Raw genomic sequence first — 27,632 nt, 5'->3', positions numbered from 1 at the left:
CAGAGTCTTGTGCAACACACCTAGAGTACTGCGTACAGTTTTGGTCTCCTTATTTAAAGGATATATTTGCACTGGAGGCAATTCAGAGAAAGTTTACTACATTGATTCCTACGATCAAGGGTTTGTCTTAGGAGGAAGAATTGAGCAGGTGCGGCCTGTGCTCATTGGAATTTAGAAGAATGGGAGGTGATCTTATTTAAATGAATAAGATTCTGAGGGGGCTCGACAGATGCAGAGAGGATGTTTCCCCTCGTGGGGGAATCTAGAACTAGGGGGCATAGTTTCAGAATAAGGGGGCGACCATTTAAGACGGCGATGAAGAGGGATTTCTTCTCTTAGAGGGTCGTGAATCTTTGGAATTCTCTACCACAGAGAGCTGTGGGGGGCTGGGTCATTGAATATATTCAAGGCTGAGATAGACAGATTCTTGAACTATAGGGCAGTCAAGGGTTATGGGGAACAGGCAGGAAAGTGCAGTTGAAGCCAAGAACAGATCAGCCATGATCTTATCAAATGGTGGAGCAGGCTCAAGGGGCCATATGGCCTACTCCTATTCTTATTTCTTATGTTCTCAGCACAAAGATCTAGGCCCTCACTCCAGTGCAGGGCTGAGGGAGGGCTGCACTGTTAGAGAACATAAGAAATAGGAGCAGGAGTTGGCAACCTGGCCCCTCGGGCCTGCTCCGCCACTTAATATGATCATGGCTGATCTGATCATGGATTCAGCTCTACTTCCCTGCCCGCTCCTCATAACCCTTTACTCCCTAATCACTCAAAAATCTGTCGATCTCCGCCTTAAATATATTCAACGACCCAGCCTCCACAGCTCTCTGGGGCAGAGAATTCCATAAATTTACAACCTTCAGAGAGAAGAAATTCCTCCTCATCTTAGTTTTAAATAGGTGGCCCCTTATTCTCAGACTATGCCCCCTAGTTCTAGATTCCCACATGAGGGGAAACATCCTCTCTGCATCCACCTTGTTGATCCCCCTCATTATCTTATATGTTTCGATAAGATCACCTCTCATTTTTCTGAACTCCAATAAGTATAAGTTCAACCTACTCAACCTATCTTCATAAGTCAATCCCCTCATCTCCAGAATCAACCTAGTGAACCTTCTCTGAACAGCCTCCAATGCAAGTATAGCCCTCCTTAAATACGGAGACCAAAACTGTATGCAGTACTCCAGTTGTGGCCTCACCAATACCCTGTACAGTTGTAGCAGGACTTCTGTTTTTATACTCCATCCCCCTTGCAATAAAGGCCAACATTCCATTTGCCTTCCTAATTACTTGCTGTACTAACTTTTTGTGTTTCATGCACAAGGACCCCCAGGTCTCTCTGTACTGCAGCACTTTGCAATTTTTCTCCATTTAAATTATAATATGCTTTTCTATTTTTTCTGCCAAAGTGGATAACCTCACATTTTCCCACATTATACTCCATCTGCCAAATTTTTGCCCACTCACTTAGCCTGTCTATATCCTTTTGCAGATTTTTTGTGTCCTCCTCACAATTTGCTTTCCCACCCATCTTTGTATCAGCAGCAAACTTGGCTACATTACACTCGGTCCCTTCATCCAAATCATTAATATAGATTGTAAATAGTTGAGGACCCAGCACCGATCCCTGCAGCACCCCACTAGTCACTGTTTGCCAACCGGAAAATTACCCATTTATCCCGACTCTCTGTTTTCTGTTAGTTAGCCAATCCTCTATCCATGCTAATATATTACCCCCAACCCCATGAACTTTTATCTTGTGCAGTAACTTTTTATGAGGCACCTTATCGAATGCCTTTTGGAAATCCAAATACACATCCACTGGATTTTCTTTATCCATCCTGCTCGTTACATCCTCAAAGAACTCCAGCAAATTTGTCAAACATGATTTCCCTTTCATAAAACAATGCTGACTCTGCTTGATTGAATTATGCTTTTCCAAATGTCCTGCTACTGCTTCCTTAATAATGAACTCCAGCAATTTCCCAACGACAGATGTTAGGCTAACTGGTCTATAGTTTCCTGCTTTTTGTCTGCCTCCTTTTTGAAATAGGGGCGTTACATTTGCGGTTTTCCAATCTGCTGGGACTGCCCTAGAATCCAGGGAATTTTGATAGATTACGAGCAATGCATCCACTATATCTGCAGCAACTTTTTTAAGACCCTAGGATGTAAGCCATCAGGTCCAGGGGACCTATCCACCTTTAGTCCCATTATTTTACCGAGTACTACTTCATTAGTGATAGTGATTGTATTAAGTTCCTCCTTCCCTATAGCCCCACTGATTATCCACTATTGGGATGTGATTAGTATCTTCTACCATGAAGACCGATAAAAAATATTTGTTCAACGTCTCTGCCATTTCTCTGTTCTCCATTATTAATTCCCTAGTCTCATCCTCTAGGGGACCAACATTTACTTTAGCCACTCTTTTCCTTTTTATGTACCTGTAAAAACTTTTACTATCTGTTTTTATATTTTGTGCTAGTTTACCTTCATAATCTATCTTCCCTCTCGTTATTATTTTTTTTAGTCGTTCTTTGCTGGCTTTTAAAAGTTTCCCAATCCTCTGGCCTCCCACTAGTCTTGGCCACATTGTATGCCCTTGTTTTCAATTTAATACGATCCCTTATTTCCTTAGTTAGCCACGGATGGTTATCCCTTCTGTAACAGTCTTTCCTTCTCATTGGGATATATTTTTGTTGCGAGTTATGAAATATCTCCTTAAATGTCTGCCACTGCTCATCAATCGTCACATACTTTAATCTATTTTCCCAGTCCACTTTAACCAACTCTGCCTTCATACCTTTGTAGTCTCCTTTATTTAAGCTTAGGACACTGGTTTGAGATCCAAATTTCTCACCCTCCAACTGAATTTTGAAATTCAACCATGTTATGGTCACTCATTCCTAAAGGATCCTTTACTACCAGATCTAAGATAGCCTGCTCCCTGGTCGGTTCCACAACGTACTGTTCAAGAGTGCCATCTTTCAGATGAGACATTAAACCGAGGCCCTGCCTGCTCTCTCAGGTAGATGTAAAAGATGCAATAGTACTATTTCAAAGAAGAGCAGAGGAGCTATCCCTGGTGTCCAGGCCAATATTTATCCCTCAATCAAATTCACTAAAACAGATTATCTGGTCATTATCACATTAGTATTTGTGGGAGCATGTTGTGCGCAAATTGGCTGTCACCTTTCGTGCATTACAATGACTACACTTCAAAAAAAAGCACTTCATTGGTTGTAAAGCGCTTTGGGACATCTGGTGGTCATGAATAGTGCTATATAAATGCAAGACTTCCTTTAATATGGGATCTTGGGCTTTATAAATAGAGGCATAGAGTACAAAAGCCAGGAAGTTTTGCTAAATCCAAGTCAGTAAATCTATATAAAACACTAGTTTGGCCCCAGCTGTAGTTTTGTGTCCAATTCTGGGCACCACATTTTAGAAAGGATGTGAAGGCTTTGGAGAGCGTACAGAAGAGATTTACTAGAATGGTTCCAGGGATGAGGGAATACAGTTAGGTGGCTAGACAAAAGAAGTTTGGGTTGTTCTCCTTGGAGCAGAGAAGGTTAAGAGGAGATTTGATAGAGGTGTTTAAAATCATGAAGGGTTTAGATCGAGTAAATAAAGAGAAACTGTTTCCAATTGCTCAAGGGTCGATATTGAGAGAATACAGATTTAAGGTGATTGGCAAAAATACCAGAGGCGACATGAGAAAAAACTTTTTTACGCAGCGAGTGTTAGGATTTGGAATGCACTGCCTGATAGGGTAGAGTTACAGATCCAATAATAGCCCTCAAAAAGGAATTGGATAAAAACTTGTGGGAGAAAAAAACTGCAGAGATATGGAGAAAGAGCAGGGGAATGGGACTAACTGGACTGCTCTTGGAGAGAGCCGGCACAGACTCGAAGGGCCGAATGGCCTCCTCCTGTGCTACACTATTCTATGATTCTATGGCCTAGAAATTAGCCTTGTTAACGCCTCCCATTATCACTTCCGGGGGACTGGGAGAAATTTAGAACTCAGCAGAGGAGGACAAAGGGTTTGATTAGGGCAGGGAAAATGGAGTACGAGAAGAAGCTTGCAGGGAACATTAAGGCGGATTGCAAAAGTTTCTATAGGTATGTAAAGAGAAAAAGGTTAGTAAAGACAAACGTAGGTCCCCTGCAGTCAGAATCAGGGGAAGTCATAACGGGGAACAAAGAAATGGCAGACCAATTGAACAAGTACTTTGGTTCAGTATTCACTAAGGAGGACACAAACAACCTTCCGGATATAAAAGGGGTCAGAGGGTCTAGTAAGGAGGAGGAACTGAGGGAAATCTTTATTAGTCTGGAAATTGTGTTGGGGAAATTGATGGGATTGAAGGCCGATAAATCCCCAGGGCCTGATGGACTGCATCCCAGAGTACTTAAGGAGGTGGCCTTGGAAATAGCGGATGCATTGACAGTCATTTTCCAACATTCCATTGACTCTGGATCAGTTCCTATCGAGTGGAGGATAGCCAATGTAACCCCACTTTTTAAAAAAGGAGGGAGAGAGAAAGCAGGGAATTATAGACCGGTCAGCCTGACCTCAGTAGTGGGTAAAATGATGGAATCAATTATTAAGGATGTCATAGCAGCGCATTTGGAAAATGGTGACATGATAGGTCCAAGTCAGCATGGATTTGTGAAAGGGAGATCATGCTTGACAAATCTTCTGGAATTTTTTGAGGATGTTTCCAGTAAAGTGGACAAAGGAGAACCAGTTGATGTGGTATATTTGGACTTTCAGAAGGCTTTCGACAAGGTCCCACACAGGAGATTAATGTGCAAAGTTAAAGCACATGGGATTGGGGGTAGTGTGCTGACGTGGATTGAGAACTGGTTGTCAGACAGGAAGCAAAGAGTAGGAGTAAATGGGTACTTTTCAGAATGGCAGGCAGTGACTAGTGGGGTACTGCAAGGTTCTGTGCTGGGGCCCCAGCTGTTTACATTGTACATTAATGATTTAGACGAGGGGATTAAATGTAGTATCTCCAAATTTGCAGATGACACAAAGTTGGGTGGCAGTGTGAGCTGCGAGGAGGATGCTATGAGGCTGCAGAGTGACTTGGATAGGTTAGGTGAGTGGGCAAATGCGTGGCAGATGAAGTATAATGTGGATAAATGTGAGGTTATCCACTTTGGTGGTAAAAACAGAGAGACAGACTATTATCTGAATGGTGACAGATTAGGAAGGGGGAAGGTGCAGCGAGACCTGGGTGTCATGGTATATCAGTCATTGAAGGTTGGCATGCAGGTACAGCAGGCGGTTAAGAAAGCAAATGGCATGTTGGCCTTCATAGCAAGGGGATTTGAGTACAGGGGCAGGGAGGTATTGCTACAGTTGTATAGGGCCTTGGTGAGTCCACACCTGGAGTATTGTGTACAGTTTTGCTCTCCTAACTTGTGGAAGGACGTTCTTGCTATTGAGGGAGTGCAGCGAAGATTCACAGACTGATTCCCGGGATGGTGGGACTGACCTATCAAGAAAGACTGGATCAACTGGGCTTGTATTCACTGGAGTTCAGAAGAGTGAGAGGGAACCTCATAGAAACGTTTAAAATTCTGACGGGTTTGGACAGGTTGGATGCAGGAAGAATGTTCCCAATATTGGGGAAGTCCAGAACCAGGGGTCACAGTCTAAGGATAAGGGGTAAGCCATTTAGGACCGAGATGAGGAGAAACTTCTTCACCCAGAGAGTGGTGAACCTGTGGAATTCTCTACCACAGAAAGTAGTTGAGGCCAATTCACTAAATATATTCAAAAGGGAGTTAGATGAAGTCCTTACTACTCGGGGGATCAAGGGGTATGGCGAGAAAGCAGGAAGGAGGTACTGAAGTTTCGTGTTCAGCCATGAACTCATTGAATGGTGGTGCAGGCTAGAAGGGCTGAATGGCCTACTCCTGCACCTATTTTCTATGTTTCTATGTTGCGACCAGGTGCGGCGATAACATTAATTCCCGCCATATTCGGCGGGAGTTTTACGGCGATGGTACGGCATTGCGCCCCAATCCCCTTCGCCTGGAGATTGTGACATCATTGCCGTGCGCATCGCCCCGCTAGTGCAACGGACCCGAACTTGGGTTCCGCCCCCTGCAGCATCGCAGGTGGTGTCCATCACCGCTTCGGGTGCGATACATAAAAGTGAGGTGTCCGAGTTAAGTAAAAAAAAAAAATTGACCTTCACTCTTGCAAGTTTTTCACCGGTCTTCTTGCCCCGCGATCAATCAGCCCGGTACTCTGCTTATGCCGGGCTGATCAGGCAGGATCGCAAGCGCTAAAGTGGAGAAGGTAAGTTTTTTTTTGAAGAGCCTGCAGCGGTGGCCCTTCCCTTTATCAGAAAGAAGGAACCTTTCAACGCTGCAGCGCTCCATTTTCTTCCTGGAGCGCAAACGCCGAATCTTTTAAAAGTAGAAAAATATTAGTGGATGGTGGTCTTTTGTTCTGCTTTTAAGAGTTAGCACCCCAAATTGGCCAATCCCGAATTTTTCGCCCTATGATTCTATGGTGAAGTATTCAAATACCAGGGGATACAGGTTAAAAATGGGAAATTAGCAGCAAGAAAGCAAATCTGAAGAATGCTTTTATCCAAAGGGTAATAGGGTTCGGGAATATGTTACAAGATATGGTGTGGAGGTAATTTTGACTTTGTCTGATAGTGTAAAATGGGTGATAGCGAATCGACAGCCCATTCCACACTGAAGTCAAGGGAAATAAAAACCGGGAGAGATGTAAAACAGGCTGTCGATTTGCTATCACTTGTCTTATACTATCGCACAAATTCAAAATTACCCCAATTAGTGCATTTCTAGAGAGATAATGGATTGAAAGGTACATGGAGTAGGCAGATAGTGTGGGGGACGGAAGGATTGGCGAAATGAGCTATCAAAAAGAACCCAGCTGGTTCAGACTATTGACCTTTTCCTGTGCTTTACATTTCTTTGTTCATACCACAAGGATTGAGAAGTTATGTGCTATATAAGCTGGCACCATGTGTGAATCAGTCACATTACACTTTGTCATTGTTACTTCCTTTTAGCTTTACCATATTATCAAACCTACTAAGCATGCCAAATCCTCCCAAACCACACATCAGGAGATCATCCCTGTTCAATGACTAAGCAGTTTTTTCAGATATCAGCAAGAGATAACTAGAAATTCATAGGTTGCTAATAAATCTCAAGTAGCTCTCCCAAAGACGCAATGGCTCTGAATTTAACTTCCTCCACCTGGCAAAAACTAGGCGGTGGGGGGGTGGAAGGGGAGACAGTTAACATCGAGCAGGGACTTACCCAATCCTTTCCTGACCTGATCTGACTGCCTGCAATAATGTCATCAGGGCCCAATCTGCTATTTTAACGGGAGGCCTGAGTGGGGGAGCAGTGACGGCTTCCTCATTCAAGCCAAGCCTGCTGGGAGCTGGTGGATCAAGGGCCAGATGAGGCCCACAAAGGTGTCTTTTACATTTTTTTTCAAGGTTCCTTGTGGGCCAGAATCAGCAGTTGTGCCCGCCCAGGCCCCACAAGGTAACCTTGGGCCTCCCTTGCCCCACTGGCTTTCCCAGATTTTGATTGGCCCTCCGAGTTCCCTGCTCTCCAATTATCTGACTGCCGGGGACTATTTCCGCAAGGGTTTAGGAGTTGGGGAGTGAGTATGGAAAAGAGGCCCGGGAGTTACAATCTCTCAGGGACTCCACGAGCTCGATGCTTGCTCTGGGCCTCGCGTGAATGGATCAGGCCAATTCAGACCAATGGGTACGGTAGTATAGTGGTTATGTTACTGGACGAGTAATCCAGAGGCCTGGATTAATGGTCCAGAGCCATGAGTTCAAATCCCACCACGGAAGCTGGGGAATTTAAATTCAATTAAATAAATCTAGGATAAGAAGCTAGTGTCAGTAATGGTGACCTTGAAACTACCGGATTGTCGTAAAAACCCATCTACTTCACTAATGTCCTTTAGGGAAGGAAATCTGCCGCCTTTACCTGGTCTGGTCTATATGTGACTCCAGACCCACAGCAATGTGATTGACTCTTAACTGTCTTCTGAAATGGCGTAGCAAGCCAATCAGTTGCATTCAAGAAGCTGGCTCACCACCTTCCCGTGGGCGATTAGGGATGGGCAATAAATTCTGTCCTTGCTGGTGACATACCCATCCCGTGAATGGAGAAAAATGGTTTATTTAGTGATATGAACAGACTAGAAAAGTCCCACACTCGACTCCCCAATCTGCGATGAATTACCAATCTCAGTCACGGTGGCCCTAAGGGCACTACAATTGACTTCAGCTCTTTGGGGGCAGGAAGCACCAAACCAGCCAAGGTCCAAGCTTCTGGTCCTCTTTCTAGTGAAATATACTTTGACGTGAAAGAACTAGTTGTGTTCCATTATATAGATTTTTTTTTACATGATTCAGCAGAGCAGTATTAATTGTTGAGGTTGCCTGATAATCTCTACACATTGTAAAACAAAACATTTAAAAGCAGGAGTTTGCATTCTTAGGAACTCTGCAGCTATGTAAGAATGAAAGGATACATTTTGCTCTCTCCTTGAGTGACACCGTAAGTTTGTGCAGAAGCTGCAACCATTCTTGCACAGGGTAACAGACCCATTACAGACTTTCTCAACATCGGTTATGTTACGTATAGTACTTTTATCATTTGCTAATTCTTACACTTCATAGCTATATGCTTTAACTGTAAAAATATGAATTGCTTTGCTCTGTCTGTACGGTAATATCAGAGAGAGTTTGGTGGTGTAGGGTGAACCATCAGATCCAGCAGGCAGGACCTTGCCAGTGGGTGATGGTTAGCTGTTCAGTGCACACCTGTATGAGGACAGAGTGTAAAGGTACAGTATTCGTATCACACGGGGCAAGGTCTGCTTAGGGCATTTGCTGTTAGGCCATTGAGTACGGTTCTGTAACAACCAGAAATTGTAACACATGGGTCAGATCAACCTTGTAAATTCATTTCAGGATCTAGATAAAAGTTATAAAATGTGCGTGCTTTGTTCTCTCATTTTCCACTGCAATTGATTCTTTGATTAGATTCCAGCTTATAGCTCACTCACAGTCGCAACTATCTTAGCTCAGACGATTATATAAAAACGATATATATTTTCCACCTGAACTCCTTATAGCTTGATACTGAACCCCAAGTAACCCTTGTCTATATATTAAAATGTCTTATGTCTGAACTGGAGCCAGAAATTTATAAGCACCTGGCAGTCTGCAAACTTCCCTCGCCAATAACAATTAATGTCTAACTGACTTCAGGAGTTTCAACTTTAATGACCTTAAAGAGACAAGCTTTCCTGAACAGAACTCCACCTGATCAACAGATTATGGCAGGACCCTTTAACGGTATAAGACTGTTATTGCTCTGGAATGCACTGCCTGAAAGTATGATGGAAGCAGATTCAATATTAACTTTCAAAAGCTAATTGGATATATACTGGAATGGAAAATAAAATTGCAGGGCTATGTGTAAAGAGCAGGGGAGTGGAAGTAATTGGATAGCTCTTTCAAAGAGCCAGCACAGGCACGGTGAGCCAAATGACCTCCTTCTTTGCTGTATGATTCTCTGATTGCGGCAGGATAGACCTGTGCCACATTGAAAATTGAGAGGCCTAGAAGCGGTGACTTTGTATGAATACCAAAGCTTGATTTTATTTTTTTGAGTGTTTTCTGTTAATGTTCAGTGATAGTAGGGTGTGAGATGGCAACACCTTTAAATTTCATTTTAAAAATATAAGCAGTAGGTCATAGGCAGGGTGCAGTTTGTACACTGTGAATAGAATGTTTGTGCTAGTGACAGGGTGAGGTTGAAGTGTCCTTACCAGTAACAAAGGAACTGCAGTACGAAGTACAATTTTTCTGTGCTGGGGCCCCAGTTGTTTACATTGTACATTAATGATTTAGACGAGGGGATTAAATGTAGTATCTCCAAATTTGCGGATGACACTAAGTTGGGTGGCAGTGTGAGCTGCGAGGAGGATGCTATGAGGCTGCAGAGTGACTTGGATAGGTTAGGTGAGTGGGCAAATGCGTGGCAGATGAAGTATAATGTGGATAAATGTGAGGTTATCCACTTTGGTGGTAAAAACAGAGAGACAGACTATTATCTGAATGGTGACAGATTAGGAAAAGGGAAGGTGCAACGAGACCTGGGTGTCATGGTACATCAGTCATTGAAGGTTGGCATGCAGGTACAGCAGGCGGTTAAGAAAGCAAATGGCATGTTGGCCTTCATAGCGAGGGGATTTGAGTACAGGGGCAGGGAGGTGTTGCTACAGTTGTACAGGGCCTTGGTGAGGCCACACCTGGAGTATTGTGTACAGTTTTGGTCTCCTAACTTGAGGAAGGACATTCTTGCTATTGAGGGAGTGCAGCGAAGATTCACCAGACTGATTCCCGGGATGGTGGGACTGACCTATCAAGAAAGACTGGATCAACTGGGCTTGTATTCACTGGAGTTCAGAAGAGTGAGAGGGGACCTCATAGAAACGTTTAAAATTCTGATGGGTTTGGACAGGTTGGATGCAGGAAGAATGTTCCCAATGTTGGGGAAGTCCAGAACCAGGGGTCACAGTCTAAAGATAAGGGATAAGCCATTTAGGACCGAGATAAGGAGAAACTTCTTCACCCAGAGAGTGGTGAACCTGTGGAATTCTCTACCACAGAAAGTAGTTGAGGCCAATTCACTAAATATATTCAAAAGGGAGTTAGATGAAGTCCTTACTACTCGGGGGATCAAGGGGTATGGCGTGAAAGCAGGAAGGGGGTACTGAAGTTTCATGTTCAGCCATGAACTCATTGAATGGCGGTGCAGGCTAGAAGGGCTGAATGGCCTGCTCCTGCACCTATTTTCTATGTTTTCTATGTTTTCAATGTACTATTTCCTGGTCATAATATTGGGTCTGATCTTGCTGGTAAAATAACTATGTGGCAATGATGCACGCCGTTATTAATGCAGAAATCGGCCAGCAAGTTCAGGGGATTAACTGACTAGCCATGCAATGCGGATCCCCAGAACTGGCTGGTTAATTTACGCCACTCTGCCATTTGCTTTAGCTTTAGCCTCCCAACTATTTTAAGAACTTGCTGGATTTTCACATTAATGGCCATTAAACTCATTACACAAAGTCAAGACTGGTAATAGCATAGGCACCTTGTAACGATGAGACAATTGCTAATGCCAATGGTTTATGCCAATCAACCTCTCTGGCCCAGAAAGGAAATAATTTAAACTGTTTAATCTCATTCCTGCATGTATTTAAATATTGTTAGAAATTTAAAAAATGTAAAATTTTACATTTTTATACTTTTTTCTTATTTTTCCTTTTGGTCTCTTTTTTTCACTCTCTCTTAATCCAATCTTTATTTCCCTCTTTATTTCTCTTTCTGTGCCTGATTTGACTCTAATTCACTCTCCTTCTCCATCGTTTCTGTTTCTACCTCAATCCTTAAATCTTAGTTCATTGAGTTTCAAGTTGTGGACCCATGGAACCTGTCTGGGACTGGGCACAACCTGTACCTTGAGTGCAGTATCTCAACGACTCAGTATTTGAATTTGAAAAAAAATTCTGCAATGAAGGAACTCTTTCTTCCCCTTTGGATAGCAGATACTATCTCTTGAGAGTTGGGGCTGGGGATCCTGAGATTGTGCCAATATTTGCACGGAATTTCCTGAACCCAACAATGAGAAAATCATGATTTCTAAGTCTCTACCTGTAATATATGCACCTGTAAGTATGTTCACAGGTTGGTTGAGCTCTGGAGTTGTGAGTTGTTCACAAGACTCAATAAAACCCCAGCCAGTTGGGTTCAGGGGATCCACAATGAGGCAGGTGGTTGTGAGCCTGGTGGATGAACTGGTAATGTGTCGTGTGATTGTTAAATCTTTGCTAATAAAACAACTAGTTCTTAATAGCAATGTGATGCTATGAATTCTTAAGCAAAGAATCCAAGAAGCAAATACATGACACTACCCCCAGCTGTATTTTGAACTCCTGTGTCTCTTTGTCTATTATTCCAAATATTTAAAATTTTTGGATTAAAAAATTCTTTGTGATGTCAATTTTCATAGTTTCAGTTAATGTCCTCTTGTCCTAAAATCCTGGTTGATTCTCAGGTAGGTTTACCTTGTCAACATCATTTAAGATTTATACACCTTCTTTGTTGACTGTGGAACAATACCCCTGTTGTAGAGTACTGTAATTTAATTACATTGTAAAATTTTGTTAGCTTTGAGCCCTATATTTAATAATGCAATATGCACACATTATGAAACTCCGTAAGTTAATGAACAACTATGAAATAATGAACTGGAAGTTTCATATGTAGCTTAACATTCCTAAGTTTAAACTTTTCCTGGCTTTTCAGCAGGATGACAGCATCAGACTACCCTCCGTTTAGTTTAATTGGCTCAGTATATTTCAGCAAAGTAGAAGTCTAACCTTGGATTGAACATAATTGGAATAGTTGGACAATTCTGGTATTTATAATACAAAAATGACTTAGCAGCATAGGAGAAAGTGAAAAAAATATTCAGAAGATGATGTGCTCATACTCTATTTATTTGTTATAGCTCACTGGACGGGCATTAGAACCCTGCGGGAGCTATTCACAGTTGCTCGATTCATTCTGGTTCATGCTGGTTTGAGACTCCATTTTGGGTTTTTGTATAAAGCACAGTTAAGTTAAGTTACATTTCTCCTGGCTCAGTTTGTCGGTTATTTACGTACACAACATAATTTGGCGACGAGGATTAATCAAATTAACCTCCCTAGCTCCCCCCTCTGCCTTTCCTCTCCACACCCGGGGACCCTCCAGTTCCGTGCCCGAGGTAAAAAGCTTTTCTACGTACATCACGGCGAGTGGGTTAGACGGCGACAACATAACACCAGCTCGCCGCCGTGCAATACTTACCCACTGCCTCGGCACCGAAGGCCAAATCAAAGACATGGAGTCCTCCGACAAAACGGTAAGCGCCCAGAGAAATATTTTGGGCCAAAGAAAAGTATCGTGATGGAGAGATACCAATTTCGTCAAAGGGGGAAAGGGAACAGTGAACCAATCAAACAGGACATCATTTCATTGATTGAACTGGCAGGTACGTGTAACTTTGGAGCACTCACATAGGAAATGATCAGGGATCAAATTATTGAGAAAACAACGATTCCCGCATTCGGGAATGCTTACTAATGGAGGATGACAAAACGACATTGACAAAGCAACTAATTTCGCCATCCAAATCCAATCAGTGCTTTCCGATTCAAAGGCAATCAGATCCCCTGCTCCCCCTGTGCAGCAGATTGCAGCTACAGCCCATGTGCAAGGCATTCGTCCAAAGCGGAAATCACAGCAGAGACCCAGGGCTAGTAATAAGCCCCCCATTACGGATCGCGGGCTTAACTTCCACTGCTTTAACTGTGGGGACAAATCACACCCAGCAAAGAGTCCTAACTGCCCTGCAAGTGGGACGAAATGCCCTGCATGTGGTAAAATGAACCATTTTGCGAGGGTCTGTTGTGCATCGCAGCATATTCGACATGTGAACAACCCCGATAGTAATGAACCCAGTATGGTTTATACCGATAGTGATATTTCGCACGTCGGTTTGGGCAAATTCAAGGACTGTGATGTAAACATTGACGGCACGCCTATCTGCCTCCTCATTGCCCTTGGAGCCAAAGTCTCCACATTGAGTGAGGCTGTGTACAAAACCCACTTCACACACTGTCAACTGCAGCCCCCAACTTTCACTCTACATGCGTACTCCGACTCCAAAATTGATGTGCTTGGAATCATTTCTGTCCCAATATACTACAAGGACATAACATTGGAGAACTTTTCCTTTCATGTCACGAAGAAACAAAAGCCTCATGGGCGTTGACCTTTTTGACAAGCTTGGGTTCAAAGTTGACGACCCAACCGGCACACTTGTGTACACTGTGGACTTTGACAAGCAGTATCCCTCAATCTTCACAGGCTTTGGAGTGACAACAAAATTCTGCCATCGATCGGGTGTTGACCGTTTTGTCAAACTGATCATGCAGCGACTTCGCCATCTCCCATTCGTGGTTCGCAACCAAGTATCCACAGAATTAACACGATTTGAATCTCAGGGAATCATTGAGAGCGTCGGCAGCTCAGCCTGGATCTCAAACTTAGTCATTGCTTGGCTTAAAAATGGGGAGATCTGCCTATGCATCAACCTGAAAGAGGTCAACAAGACCATCATCCCCAACAAGTATCCTCTTCCTACCATGGACGAACTGTCTTTAGAATTCTACAGCTCAATAGTCTTTACAAAACTCGGCATGCGCCGCAGTTACCTTCAAATACCCCTAGCGGAGGACAGCAAACTGCTCACTGCATTCAAGATGCAAGATGGTCTGTATCAGTATCGACACATGCTCTACAGACTATCTTCTGCACCAAGTGCATTTCAGAAGATTGTCACTTCAATGCTAGCAGGCATGGAGGGAGCCCTCAATCTGCTTAATGATATCATCGTCCATGGACGGACAATGGAAGAACATGACCAGCAACTTCACGCAGTTATGGCTAGACTTGCTACACATAACATTACACTTAATGCCAATAAGTGTACATTCACTGGTGGAGAAATAAACTTTCTGGGCTACGAGGCACAGCACAATGACAACATTGACGCAATCCAGCGAATGTAGGAGGCTACCAACATCAAAGAATTTTAATTATTCCTTGGCACTTGCAACTTCTATCTGAAGTTTGTCCCACACTACACGCACATTGCTGAACCACTTCGCAAGTTGCTGCACAAGGACGTCCCTTGGGTAAGGACAGATTCCTAGGCTCAGGCATTCACCATGCTTAAGGAGAAAATTACATCCCCTCCTATCCTCGCGCACTTTGATCCGAATGCCACTATGCATGTCACCATGGATGCATCAGGCACTGCCATGGGTGCTGCGCTCTCACAATGGATTGACGGCCTGGAACACCCAGTAGCCTTCGCCTCACGCACGCTCTCGTCTGCAGAACATAAATACTCTACAGGCGAACGTGAAGCACTCGTTTGCATCTACGCATGTGAACGCTAGCACATCTACCTCTATGGCAGGAAGTTTATCCTCCTTACGAATCACCAAGCGCTAGCTATGCTACTCGCTACATCTGGATCTGGGCACAGACCACTACGAATCAGCCAATGGTCAGATCGCCTTCATATTTAACTTTGATGTACAGTACATCGCTGCCAGTTGCAACCACGTAGCTGACATGTTCAGCTGCTCGACACCAGTTTCAGACTCTGCTGATTTGTTCACAGATGACGACACATATGTCACGTCAACCATCACTCAGTCCATCAGAAATCTTGTCTCCTGCGACAAACTCAAAACCGAATCACAGAGTGATGCTCCGCTCCAGCACGTGTGCCACTTCCTCCAGACAGAGTGGCGGAAGCAAATTCCAGATGAACTGAAAACATTCCACAGTCTTCGCGATGAATTTTCCATTTGGAACGATGGCTGCCTAGCTCGTGATGATAGAGCAGTAATTCCCTAGTCGCTTCAACGGTGTGTTCTCTCATTGGCACACAATGGACACCCTGGCATTGTCCGCATGCAGCAGAGATGTCGCGATTCCAGTATGGTGGCCTGGGATTGACACTCGCATCGAGGAGTTCGTCTCACCCTGCGAAGCATGCAGTCTGAGCGAAAAGACCACAAACATCCGACCAGCGCCAATGAAGCCCATTCCATGGCCACAAAACCATGGCAACAACTTCAGTTGGATATCTTCGGTCCAGTTGAAGCAGCCCCACCACACCAGCATTTCCTTGTTGTAGTACATGACCTGCATTCCAAATGGCCAGAAATCGCTACAATTTCAGTGACCTCTTCAACTATTCTGCAGCCTATGTTCACGAAGTGGGGCCTCCCAGAGATCATAATCACTGACAATGGACCACAGTTTGTATTGTATATGCAAGCACTCTGTTAATGACTCCACGAGGCAGGGGTATGGCACTTAACTGTAGTGACCTTAGTCCTTTATTGCAGCTCCAAGAGTGAGGACACCAAGAGGTGAGCTCCCTTTTATACTTGGTTACCTGCAGTGTACAGGTGACCCTTAGGTCTCCAGCAGCAGCACCCTCTAGTGTACAGGTATGGTATATACAGGGTGAAGGTACATTCAGGTCTAGTGTTACAGTACATCACTGACATGTACACATAACAACACTCCCCCCTAAGCCTTTCCCAAGTCCTTATTGTCATGACATGGGGAGATGATCAGTAGTGGGCTGTGGGTGGTTATGGTGAGGGTTGTGTGGGTGCCAGGTGTGATCCCTGTGCTTGTGGCTGCACTCATCCATTTCACCCCCTTCACTCAAAGACCATGTGGTGTCACTGTTGGAGGATTCCTCAGTGGTAGAGCCAGTGCAATGGGTGAAGTACATACATTGTAGAATGGGTAGTGGTGGTGTTTGGTGCTGGGCAGGGCCACAGGGCTGTGTGGGCTCCTTGTCCTTCATTGATGGTGGAAATCTGGTTATCCCAGGTTCCGCCAGGGAAGCTGACAGGTACTGGTCTTTCGCCTCCCGTGCTGGCCCTGGTGGCCAGGGGGTGTAAGGCCGATCTGGGATAGGTTGCCAGTGGTGGTGGCTGTGCTGCCCATTGACCGCTGTCCCTGCAGTGAGTCTGCTCCCACTGGGTGTGTGTGAGCCCTTCCTGGGGCATCACATTGGTCTCAAAAGCACAGGCTACATGGTCTGGTAGCCCACTGGACCTCGGGGTCTCCCATGGGGGTTTCCTCTGGCACTGACATTATACCCGTAGAACCTGATGTAATTTATAATTCTATCTTTTACATGCATGACACATTGGCTCCGATCGCAACTAGTCGACTCGACATTGTTATCTCTCTTCACATTTTCACATTTTGCACTTACAACACTTTCTTGTGTATTGGTATCTCTATACAGGATTACATTTATCACATTAGCATTTCTGGCATCACTATTCAATGGTACAAACTTGTTACTTACATCACTTTTAGAAGCATTCATTACATTTTTGCCATTAGCTTTTCCGGCATCACCATTTAACATTACATTTGTAGACCTGCATTCATTTACTGCACTTTTAACTTAATGTCACTGGCATCGCTGTGCCTAGAGTGGAACTGTCCCTTTAATTGTCTTGGGTTGCTGGTCTCCTTTAAGAGGGCCTTGCAATCTTTACCCCAATCCAGTTCGCCGCTCGATACCACGTGTTACTCCTCCAACGTTGCCCCTCGTGGTCTGGTCGCAGCCACCTTGATTCCAGGTGCTTTGCCTCGTGGTGCGGCCGCCATCTTCTCTCTCTCCTCGAGGTAGCCTGCGGTGATCCTTTTCTCCCCAGGTTCTGCCATGGACGCCGGGAATCTACCTTTTACATCGATCTTCTTCCCTCAGAGTCCTGCCACGGCCCAGAAGGTGAGGTCTGGTCGTTCGGGTTCGATCATCTCACCACGGTGTTGTGCAGTCTGTGTCATCGCCACGCAGTTGAGCTGGACGGTAGGATTTCTAGGAGCTGTAATGGATCCGAGTTTGGGGCCACGTAGGATGTCGATCGCTGGGGCCCGGAGGCCTTCGTCGCTCCATTGGACTTGCTTCATCCAACTTCTTCCCAGCAGTGTTGGACCATCACCGGCAACGATCCACAGGGGAAGCTTGTGCATCGCGCCACCATGGGATACCTGGACATCAACGCTGCCAACAACTGGGATGGTGCCTTTTGTGTAGGTGAGCAGCTTTGCCTGGATTGGGGACAGTTTTGGTCGTTCAGAGGGATTGTTCGAGCATCTCAAAGGCCGTCTGATTCATCAACGACTGGCTCATCCCTATGTCGATCTCCATCGAAACTGGAACCCCATTGATTTTCACTTCCATTTTCCACGGGGAATTCTCACGTGGAGCAGATATATATTCCGTACTCTTCTTCCAGGGGCTGAGCAGTTTCGTCTTCATCAGTGTCGGAGTCCAGGTGACCGGCCAACTCTTCAGCGACTCGGTGAGTATAACTTTTTCTACACATTCGCTGAAGGTGACCTTTTGCGTTGCAGTCTTTGCAGGTATAGTCTTTGTATCAGCACTGGTGAGCCCTGTGGTTTCCTCCACAGTGCCAGCACAGGGCCAGCCGGTTGGCCCCATGTGACGGAGTCAGGATTCCGGGACTCGGGGCAGCATTCTTGCCTCTGAAAGTCGCAATTCTGTTCACTGCGCTCATCATTTTAGAGTCCTGGGTCATCATTCATTTGGAGTCGCAGACAAAAATCATGAAAGCCTGGCTCACTTTGATTGCTTTCTGCAGGGTGACCATAATGTCCGCAGAGAGCAGTTTGTGAAGGAGGCACTCGTGGCCGATTCCAATAACGAAAATGCCCCTTCGTGCTTCGGTGAGGTGGTCGCCAAAATCACAAGATGTTGCCAACCTTCATAGATCTGCAGCATACTTAGCAATTTCTTGGCCTTCGGGCCGCCAGTGAGTGTAAAACCGGTGCCTGGCTGTGAGGATGCTCTCTTTGGGTTTAAGTTGCTCTTGTATTAAAGTTACAAGCTCTGTAAAGCTCTTGGTTGTCGTCTTCACTGGGGCCGGTTAGTTTAACATCTGTAGTGGGGAAAATGCTTGAAACTATCATTAAGGAAGAAATAGCGCGACATCTAGATAGGAATAGTGCAATCAAGCAGACGCAGCATGGATTCATGAAGGGGAAATCATGTTTAACTAATTTACTGGAATTCTTTGAGGATATAACGAGCATGGTGGATAGGGGTGTACCGATGGATGTGGTGTATTTAGATTTCCAAAAGGCATTCGATAAGGTGCCACACAAAAGGTTACTGCAGAAGATAAAGGTACGCGGAGTCAGTGGAAATGTATTAGCATGGATAGAGAAATGGCTGGCGAACAGAAAGCAGAGAGTCGGGATAAATGGGTTCTTTTTGGGTTGGAAATCGGTGGTTAGTGGTGTGCCACAGGGATCTGTGCTGGGACCACAACTGTTTACAATATACATAGATGACCTGGAAGAGGGGACAGAGTGTAGTGTAACAAAATTTGCAGATGACACAAAGATTAGTGGGAAAGCGGGTTGTTTAGAGCACACAGAAAGGCTGAAAAGAGATTTAGATAGGTTAAGTGAATGGGCTAAGGTTTGGCAGATGGAATACAATGTCGGAAAGTGTGAGGTCATCCACCTTGGGAAAAAAAACAGTAAAAGGGAATATTATTTGAATGGGGAGAAATTACAACATGCTGCGGTGCAGAGGGACCTGGGGGTCCTTGTGCATGAATCCCAAAAAGTTAGTTTGCAGATGCAGCAGGTAATCAGGAAGGTGAATGGAATGTTAGCCTTCATTGCGAGAGGGATGGAGTACAAAAGCAGGGAGGTCCTGCTGCAGCTGTACAGGGTATTGGTGAGGCCGCACCTGGAGTACTGCGGGCAGTTTTGGTCACCTTACTTAAGGAAGGATATACTGGCTTTGGAGGGGGTACAGAGATGATTCACTAGGCTGATTCCGGAGATGAGGGGGTTACCTTATGATGATAAATTGAGTAGACTGGGTCTTTACATGCTGGAGTTCAGAAGGATGAGGGGTGATCTTATAGAAACATTTAAAATAATGAAAGGGATAGACAAGATAGAGGCTGAGACATTGTTTCCACTGGTCGGGGAGACTAGAACTAGGGGGCACAGCCTCAAAATACGGGGGAGCCAATTTAAAACCGAGTTTAGAAGGAATTTCTTCTCCCAGAGGGTTGTGAATCCGTGGAATTCTCTGCCCAAGGAAGCAATTGAGGCTAGCTCATTGAATGTTTTCAAGTCACAGATAGATAGATTTTTAACCAATAAGGGAATTAAGGGTTACGGGGAGCGGGCGGGTAAGTGGAGCTGAGTCCACGGCCATATCAGCCATGATCTTGTTGCATGGCGGAGCAGGCTCAAGGGGCTAGATGTCCTACTCCTGTTCCTAATTCTTATTATGTTCTAGCAGGTCCCTGACGAGGTCATGGATAGTGGGCCCACAGCTGCTGAGCAGGATGGCTCTGCGCTTATTCGCCAGCCAGGTCGCTCGCAATGAAAAAGTGTTCTAACCTTTCCACAAAGGCATCCCAATCTTCCCCATCAATGAGTTGTTGGAAGTTGCTTAGATTAGTCATTTCGTGCGTGGAAATTCGTAACCTCGTCGCCTGCTATTGTATATGCAAGCACTCTGTTAATGACTCCACGAGGCAGGGGTATGGCACTTGAACTGTAGTGACCTTAGTCCTTTATCGCAGCTCCTAGAGTGAGGACACCAAGAGGTGAGCTCCCTTTTATACTTGGTTACCAGCAGTGTACAGGTGACCCTTCGGTCTCCAGCAGCTGCAACCTCTGGTGTATAGGTATGGTATATAAAGAGGGTGAAGGTACATTCAGATATAGTGTTACAGTACATCATTGACATGCATACATAACAGTTTGTGTCTGACCAGTTCCTCATTTGTCATGCTATCGAGCATCGCTGGTACAATCCTCAAAGCAACGGAGTTTTTGAGCGTTTTTAACCACGTCATCAAAGAGGGTTTGAAAGCCAACCTCGCAGCAGTCCAAACATCCGACGAAGCGGTTCAGACCATTCTCCGCACATACCGTTCGACAAGGCACTCGCTAACGGGGAAGACACCCGCTGAGCTCATGATTAAGCAGAATCTTCGCTGGCTACTGGACATTCTCAAACCCCCAGCCAAACCTAGCACGAAGAGACCAGCAGGATGGAACAGAGGCATCATTCTGTTTCCCAACCAAAACCTAGAGCAAACACCACAAGCTCCATGCCAGTCTCAGTGTATCAGAACACGACCTGGCTATCTCAAGGACTTTGGCTGTACATAGACTGTGGTTTTAAAAAGGGGGGAAGTATGTTGTGTTCATACACTATTTATTTGTTACAGCTCACAGGATGGGAATTAGGACCCTGCGGGAGCTATTCATAGTTGCTGTATTCACTCTGGTTCATGCTGGTTTGGGACTCCATTTTGGGTTGTATAAAAGCACAGTTAAGAGCGAATAGCTCCCACAGGGTCCTGATGCCCTTCCAGTGAGCTGCAACAAATAAATAGAGTATGAACACAACATATTTGCCCCCTTTTTAAAATCACAGTTTGTGTCCGATCAGTTTGCGGATTTCTTCATTTGTCATGCTATCGAGCATCGCCTTACTGCTCGGTACAATCCTCAAAACAATGGAGGTGTTGAAACATAGAAACATAGAAAATAGGTGCAGGAGTAGGCCATTCGGCCCTTTGAGCCTGCACCACCATTTAATAAGATCATGGCTGATCATTCACCTCAGTACCCCTTTCCTGCTTTCTCTGCATACCCCTTGATCCCTTTAGCCGTAAGGGCCATATCTAACTCCCTCTTGAATATATCCAAAGAACTGGCATCAACAACTCTCTGCGGTAGAGAATTCCAAAGGTTAACAACTCTCTGAGTGAAGAAGTTTCTCCTCATCTCGGTCCTAAATGGCTTATCCCTTATTCTTAGATTGTGACCCCTGGTTCCGGACTTCCCCAACATCGGGAACATTCTTCCTGCATCTAACCTGTCCAGTCCCTTCAGAATTTTATATGTTTCTATGGAGATCCCCTCTCATCCTTCTAAACTCCAGTGAATACAGGCCCTGTCGATCCAGTCTCTCCTCATATGTCAGACCTGCCATCCCGGGAATAAGTCTGGTAAACCTTCGCTATACTCCCTCAATGGCAAGCATGTCCTTCCTCAGATTAGGAGACCAAAACTGAACACAATATTCCAGGTGAGACCTCACCAAGGTCCTGTACAACTGCAGCAAGACCTCTCTGCTCCTATACTCAAATCCCTAGCTATGAAGGCCAACATGCCATTTGCCTTCTTCACCGCCTGCTATACATGCATGCCAACTTTCAATGACTGATGTACCATGACACCCAGGTCTTGTTGCACCTCCCCTTGAGCGTTTTAACCATGTCATCAAAGAGAGTTTGAGAGCCAACCTCGCTACAGGCCAAACATTCGACAAAGCAGTTCAGACCATTCTCCGCACATACTGTTCGACAAAGCACTCGCTGAGCTCATGATTGGGCAGAATCTTCGCTGGCTACTGGACATTCTCAAACCCCCGGTCAAACCTAGCGCGAAGATAACTACACTCGCATCCCAGATTTCGGAATGCGAATGAAAAGCGAAATCGTACACTGACACAAAACGACACGCTTAAAAGCTCCAACTGAAGAACAGAGATTGGGTCAGAGTTAAGCGCCCAAACTGCAGTTATAAGCTCGCATCTTCACTTGCGCCTTCAAAACAGATCGGACGAAAGTTCAGCCCTCACACCTACGAGTTCAATGATGGAACTTGATGGAACGTTCCAAGACTGATCCCAACTCACAGGCCAACAGACCAGGTGGGCAGAGGCTCCGTTCTGTTTTCTAACTGAAAACCTCGATCAAACACCACAAGCTCCACGCCGGTCTCAGCGTATCAGAACACGACCTGGTTATCCAAGGACTTTGTCTGTACATGGACTGTGGTTTTAAAAAGGGGGGAAATATGTTGTGTTCATACACTATTTATTTGTTACACCTCACTGGACAGGCATTAGGACCCTGCGGGAGTTATTCACAGTTGCTGGATTCATTCTGGTTCATGCCCGTTTGAGACTTCATTTTGGGCTGTTGCATAAAGCACAGTTAAGTTACATTTCTCCTGGCTCAGTTTGTCAGTTATTTATGTATACTAAAACTGAGAGGGTACAACGATCAGGAATGACTGTACAGGCTGGGGTTATTTTCTCTAGAAAAGAGAAGACTGAGAGGTGACCTGATAGAGGTCTTTAAAATTATGAATGGGTTCGATAGGGCTGATGTAGAGAGGATGTTTCCGCTTGTGTGGGAGTCCAAAACTAGGGGCCATAAATGTAAGATAGTCACTAATAAATCAAATAAAGAATTCAGCAGAAACTTATTTACTCAGGTGGTAAGAATATGGAACTTACCACCACCTGGAGTGGTTGAGGTGAATAGCATAGATGTATTTAAGGGAAAGCTAAATAAGTACTTGAGGGAGAATGGAATAGAAGGATATGTTGATAGGGTGGGATGAAGTAAGGTGGGCGGAGGCTTGTGTGGAGCATAAACACTGGCATAGACAAATTGGGACAATGTCTATACTCTAAAATTCTATGTAAAGTCACCATTACTACATAATTGGGTTAAATAGAGGACTGATTTATCAAAAAGTGCTTTATTTATATAAAGACTGAGAAGTGGTTGGTCCACTGGATTTCAATACAATGAGACACCATGCAAAGTAAAGCTTCCTTATATCAGTCCTTAATTTACCTTTTTCTAGTTTGAACATCTTTTCCCAATTCAATTTAAAGTGATTTTTCACATTTACTTTTTCCATTTAGAACCTTTCTCAATGCTGATAATCCCAGTTTCTCCAGTCTTTTCTAATAACTCAGATCTTTCAGACTGGGAATCAGCCTTGTACCTTTTCTTTGCACTGCCTCCAATGCTCGAATATCTCAAGTATGATATTAGTAAGTATTGTGTTCCGAACACAGATGCGACTGCACACAGGGAGGTTAAAGTAACAGTGACCTCAGTCTTTAGTAAGACACTCCAGAGTGAGGAACAGGCCTTAGGGGCCGGCTTATATACAGTGCTCCCAAGGGATGCTGGGATCCTTTGGGACTTCAGGGGATGCGCTCCCTGGTGGCGGAACATGGGAGTACATGCTTTACAGATACACAACATCACTCCCCCCCAAAGTCAAAGTGAAAACTATTTACAAGGTGAGGCGGTTGGGAGCCTTTCTTTCCCTGGTGGACTGCCTCGGTACAAATGTCTGTTCTGGTGTGTTGGCTGTGCCCTCACTGGGCTGGTGTGTTGTTGGCCCTGCAGGGCTGCTGGGTGAGCCTGGCCTTGCTGGGCTGTTGGGCGTGATGGGTTTGATTTCCTGATCCGGGTGGTGTCGTTGATCCTTTGGGTGTGTGTTGTGGGCTCGAAAAAGGTGGCCTCTGCTGTGGGTTGTTCAGGGCAGTCTGTGAACCGCAGCCTCGTTTGGTCCAGGTGCTTTCTGCAAATTTGTCCATTTTCTAGGTTGACTACAAACACCCTAATCCCTTCTTTAGCTATCACTGTGCCCGCGATCCACTTGGGACCATGTCCATAGTTTAGCACATACACAGGGTCATTCAGATCAATTTCCCGTGACACAGCGGTGCAACCATCGTTTACATTTTGTTGCTGCCGCCTGCTCTCTACCTGATCATGCAGGTTGGGGTGAACCAGCGAGAGTCTGGTTTTAAGTGTCCTTTTCATGAGTAGCTCAGCCAGGGGCACCCCTGTGAGCGAATGGGGTCTCGTGAGGTAGCTGAGCAGTACTCGGGACAGGCGGGTTTGGAGTGAGCCTTCTGTGACTCGTTTAAGGCTCTGTTTGATTGTTTGTACTGCCCGCTCTGCATGCCCATTAGAGGCTGGTTTAAATGGGGCCGAGGTGACATGTTTGATCCCATTGCAGGTCATGAATTCTTTAAATTCGGCACTGGTGAAACATGGCCCGTTGTCACTGACCAGTGTGTCAGGCAGGCCATGAGTGGCAAACATGGCCCTCAGGCTTTCAATGGTGGCGGTGGCGGTGCTTCCCGACATTATTTCACATTCAATCCATTTTGAAAAGGCATCCACCACCACCAGGAACATTTTACCGAGAAACGAGCCCGCATAGTCGACATGGATCCTCGACCATGGTCTGGAGGGCCAGGACCACAAACTTCGTGGTGCCTCTCTGGGCACATTGCTCAACTGAGCACACACGCTGCATTGCCATACACAGGACTCTAAGTCAGAGTCGATACAGGGCCACCACACGTGGAATCTGGCTATCGCTTTCATCATGACTATACCCGGGTGTGTGCTGTGGAAATCCGAGATGAACATCTCCCTGCCCTTTTTGGGTAGCACTACGCGGTTACCCCACAACAGACAGTCTGCCTGAATGGACAGCTCGTCCTTTCGCCGCTGGAACGACTTGATTAGCTCTTGCATTTCAACGGGGATGCTGGCCCAGCTCCCATGCAGTACACAGTTTTTTTACTAGGGACAGCAGAGGATCTTGACTGATCCAAGTCCTAATCTGGCGGGCCGTGACAGGTGATTTATCATTTTCAAACGCTTCCATGACCATCGACAAGTTTGCAGGCTGCGCCATTTCCACCCACGTGGTGGGCAATGGTAGTCGACTGAGAGCATCCGCACAGTTCTCGGTGCCTGGCCTGTGGCGGCTGGTATAGTTATACGCTGATAGCGCGAGTGCCCACCTTTGTATGCAGGCTGAGGCATTAGTATTTATCCCCTTGTTTTCAGTGAACAGGGATATGAGGGGCTTGTGATCGGTTTCCAGCTCAAATTTGAGGCCAAACAGGTACTGATGCATTTTCTTTACCCCGAACACACACGCTAATGCCTCTTTCTCAATCATGCTGTAGGCCCTCTCGGCCTTAGACAAACTCCTGGAGGCATAGGCGACAGGTTGCAACTTCCCCGCAACGTTAGCTTGTTGTAATACACACCCAACTCCGTATGACGACACATCACATGCTAGCACAAGTATTTTACACTGATTATACAATACAAGCAGCTTGTTAGAACATAAAATGTTTCTGGCTTTCTCAAAAGCAATTACTTGTTTTTGCCCCCATACCCAGTTCTCACCTTTACGCAATAACACATGTAGGGGCTCTAAGAAGGTGCTTAATCCTGGTAGGAAGTTCCCAAAATAGTTGAGGAGTCCCAGGAACGACCACAGCTCCGTGATGTTCTGTGGCCTGGGCGCGTTCCTGATAGCCTGTGTCTTGGCGTTTGTGGGCCGAATGCCATCCGCTGCGATCTTTCTCCCCAAAAGCTCCACTTCTGTTGCCATGAAGACACATTTCGACCTCTTCAGCTGCAGCCCTATGCGATCCAGTCACTGGAGGACCTCCTCCAGGTTTTGTAGGTGCTCGACGGTGTCCAGACCCGTGACCAATATATCATCCTGAAAAACCACCGTGCATTGTACCGACTTGAGCAGGCTCTCCATGTTTCTCTGGAAGATCGCTGCAGCCGACCGAATTCCAAACGGGCATCTGTTGTAGATGAACAGTCCCTTGTGCGTGTTGATGCAGGTGAGGCCCTTCAAAGACTCCTCCAGCTCCTGTGTCATGTAGGCCAAAGTCAGGTCGTCTGCGTTAGGTAGCGGGTATTGGTCCTGTCGCAAGAAACGATTAATAGTTACTTTATAATCACCACAAATCCTGACCGTGCCATCACTTTTGAGTACTGGAACAATCAGGCTGGCCCACTCGCTGAATTCCACTGGGCAGATGATGCCCTCACGTTGCAGCCTGTCCAGCTCGATTTCCACTCTCTCCCTCATCATGTGAGGTACCCCTCGCGCCTTGTGGTGAATGGGTCGTGCCTCTGGGACCAAGTAGATCCACACCTTCACCCCGGAAAAGTTTCCAATGCCTGACTCAAAAAGGGAAGGAAATTTGTTAAGAACCTGGGTACATGAGGCCTCATCGACATGTAATAGCGTTCAGATGTCATCCCAGTTCCAGCGGATTTTGCCCAGCCAGCTCCTTCCAAGTAGTGTGGGACAGTCCAGAGTGGCAATTCGTGCACCGTGCCTTCGAAGGTGATCTTGACCATGGCGCTGCCCAGGACAGTGATGAGCTCTTTGGTGTACGTTCTCAGTTTCATGTGGATGGGGTTCAGGGCTGGTCTGAGTGCCTTGTTGCACCACAGTCTCTCAAACATCTTTTTACTCATGATGGATTGGCTAGCGCCATTGTCCAGTTCCATGGCTACGGGTAAGCCATTCAATTTTACATTTAGCATTATAGATGGACATTTCGTCTCAAATGTGTGCACCCCGTGTACTTCAGCATCTGCCTCCTCTCTCTGAGGCTCGAAATTGCTTTGATCCACCATGGACCAATCTTTCTCTGCCACGTGGTGATTAGCAGGTTTTGCAGAGCTTGCAGCTCGTCTGCAAGCTCGTTGGAGGTGCCCCATTGTTCCACAGCTCTTGCAAACATACGCTTTGGAGCGGCATGAATAGGCTGAATGGAAGCCTCCACAATGCCAACAAGGTGTGAATTGCCTTGCATTCATCCTTTGTTGGGGACTCTGAGTCATCTGGGTCACCTGAGGCCTACTGGCAGTTGCAGACTCGTGGTTTCTGCCCTGTATATTGCTACTCGCAAACACAGTTCCAGTTAATTTATGAACATTGCGAGCACTTGTGTGCTGATAGATTTGTTTGGTGTTATCACTGGTGGACATAAACGCCTGTGATATCGCAATAGCCTTACTGAGGGTCGGTGTCTCTACAGTCAAAAGTTTTCGTAGGATGGTCTCATGGCCATTGCCCAGTACAAAAAGCATCTGCTGCAGTTAGCCATCAAACTCACATTGTCCTGCAAGTCGCCTTAGCTCGGCGACGTAGCTCGCCACTTCCTGACCTTCAGATTGCTGACACGTGTCG

General features: G+C 45.6%; 1 protein-coding gene and 1 long non-coding RNA gene across 3 annotated transcripts in view; one reads left to right on the top strand and one right to left on the bottom strand.

The window, feature by feature from the left end:
• LOC139264771 (uncharacterized) overlaps positions 1-27,632 on the bottom strand; it is a 166,676-nt gene that overhangs the window by 45,589 nt on the left and 93,455 nt on the right. The window lies entirely within an intron of this gene.
• slc39a4 (solute carrier family 39 member 4) overlaps positions 1-27,632 on the top strand; it is a 73,691-nt gene that overhangs the window by 3,635 nt on the left and 42,424 nt on the right. The window lies entirely within an intron of this gene.

The sequence above is a fragment of the Pristiophorus japonicus genome, chromosome 5, assembly GCF_044704955.1.
Source record: "Pristiophorus japonicus isolate sPriJap1 chromosome 5, sPriJap1.hap1, whole genome shotgun sequence".
In the NCBI taxonomy this organism is placed as follows: domain Eukaryota; kingdom Metazoa; phylum Chordata; class Chondrichthyes; family Pristiophoridae; genus Pristiophorus; species Pristiophorus japonicus.
The sequence above is the reverse complement of the archived record's forward strand: the minus strand, read 5'-3'. Positions and strand labels throughout refer to the sequence as shown.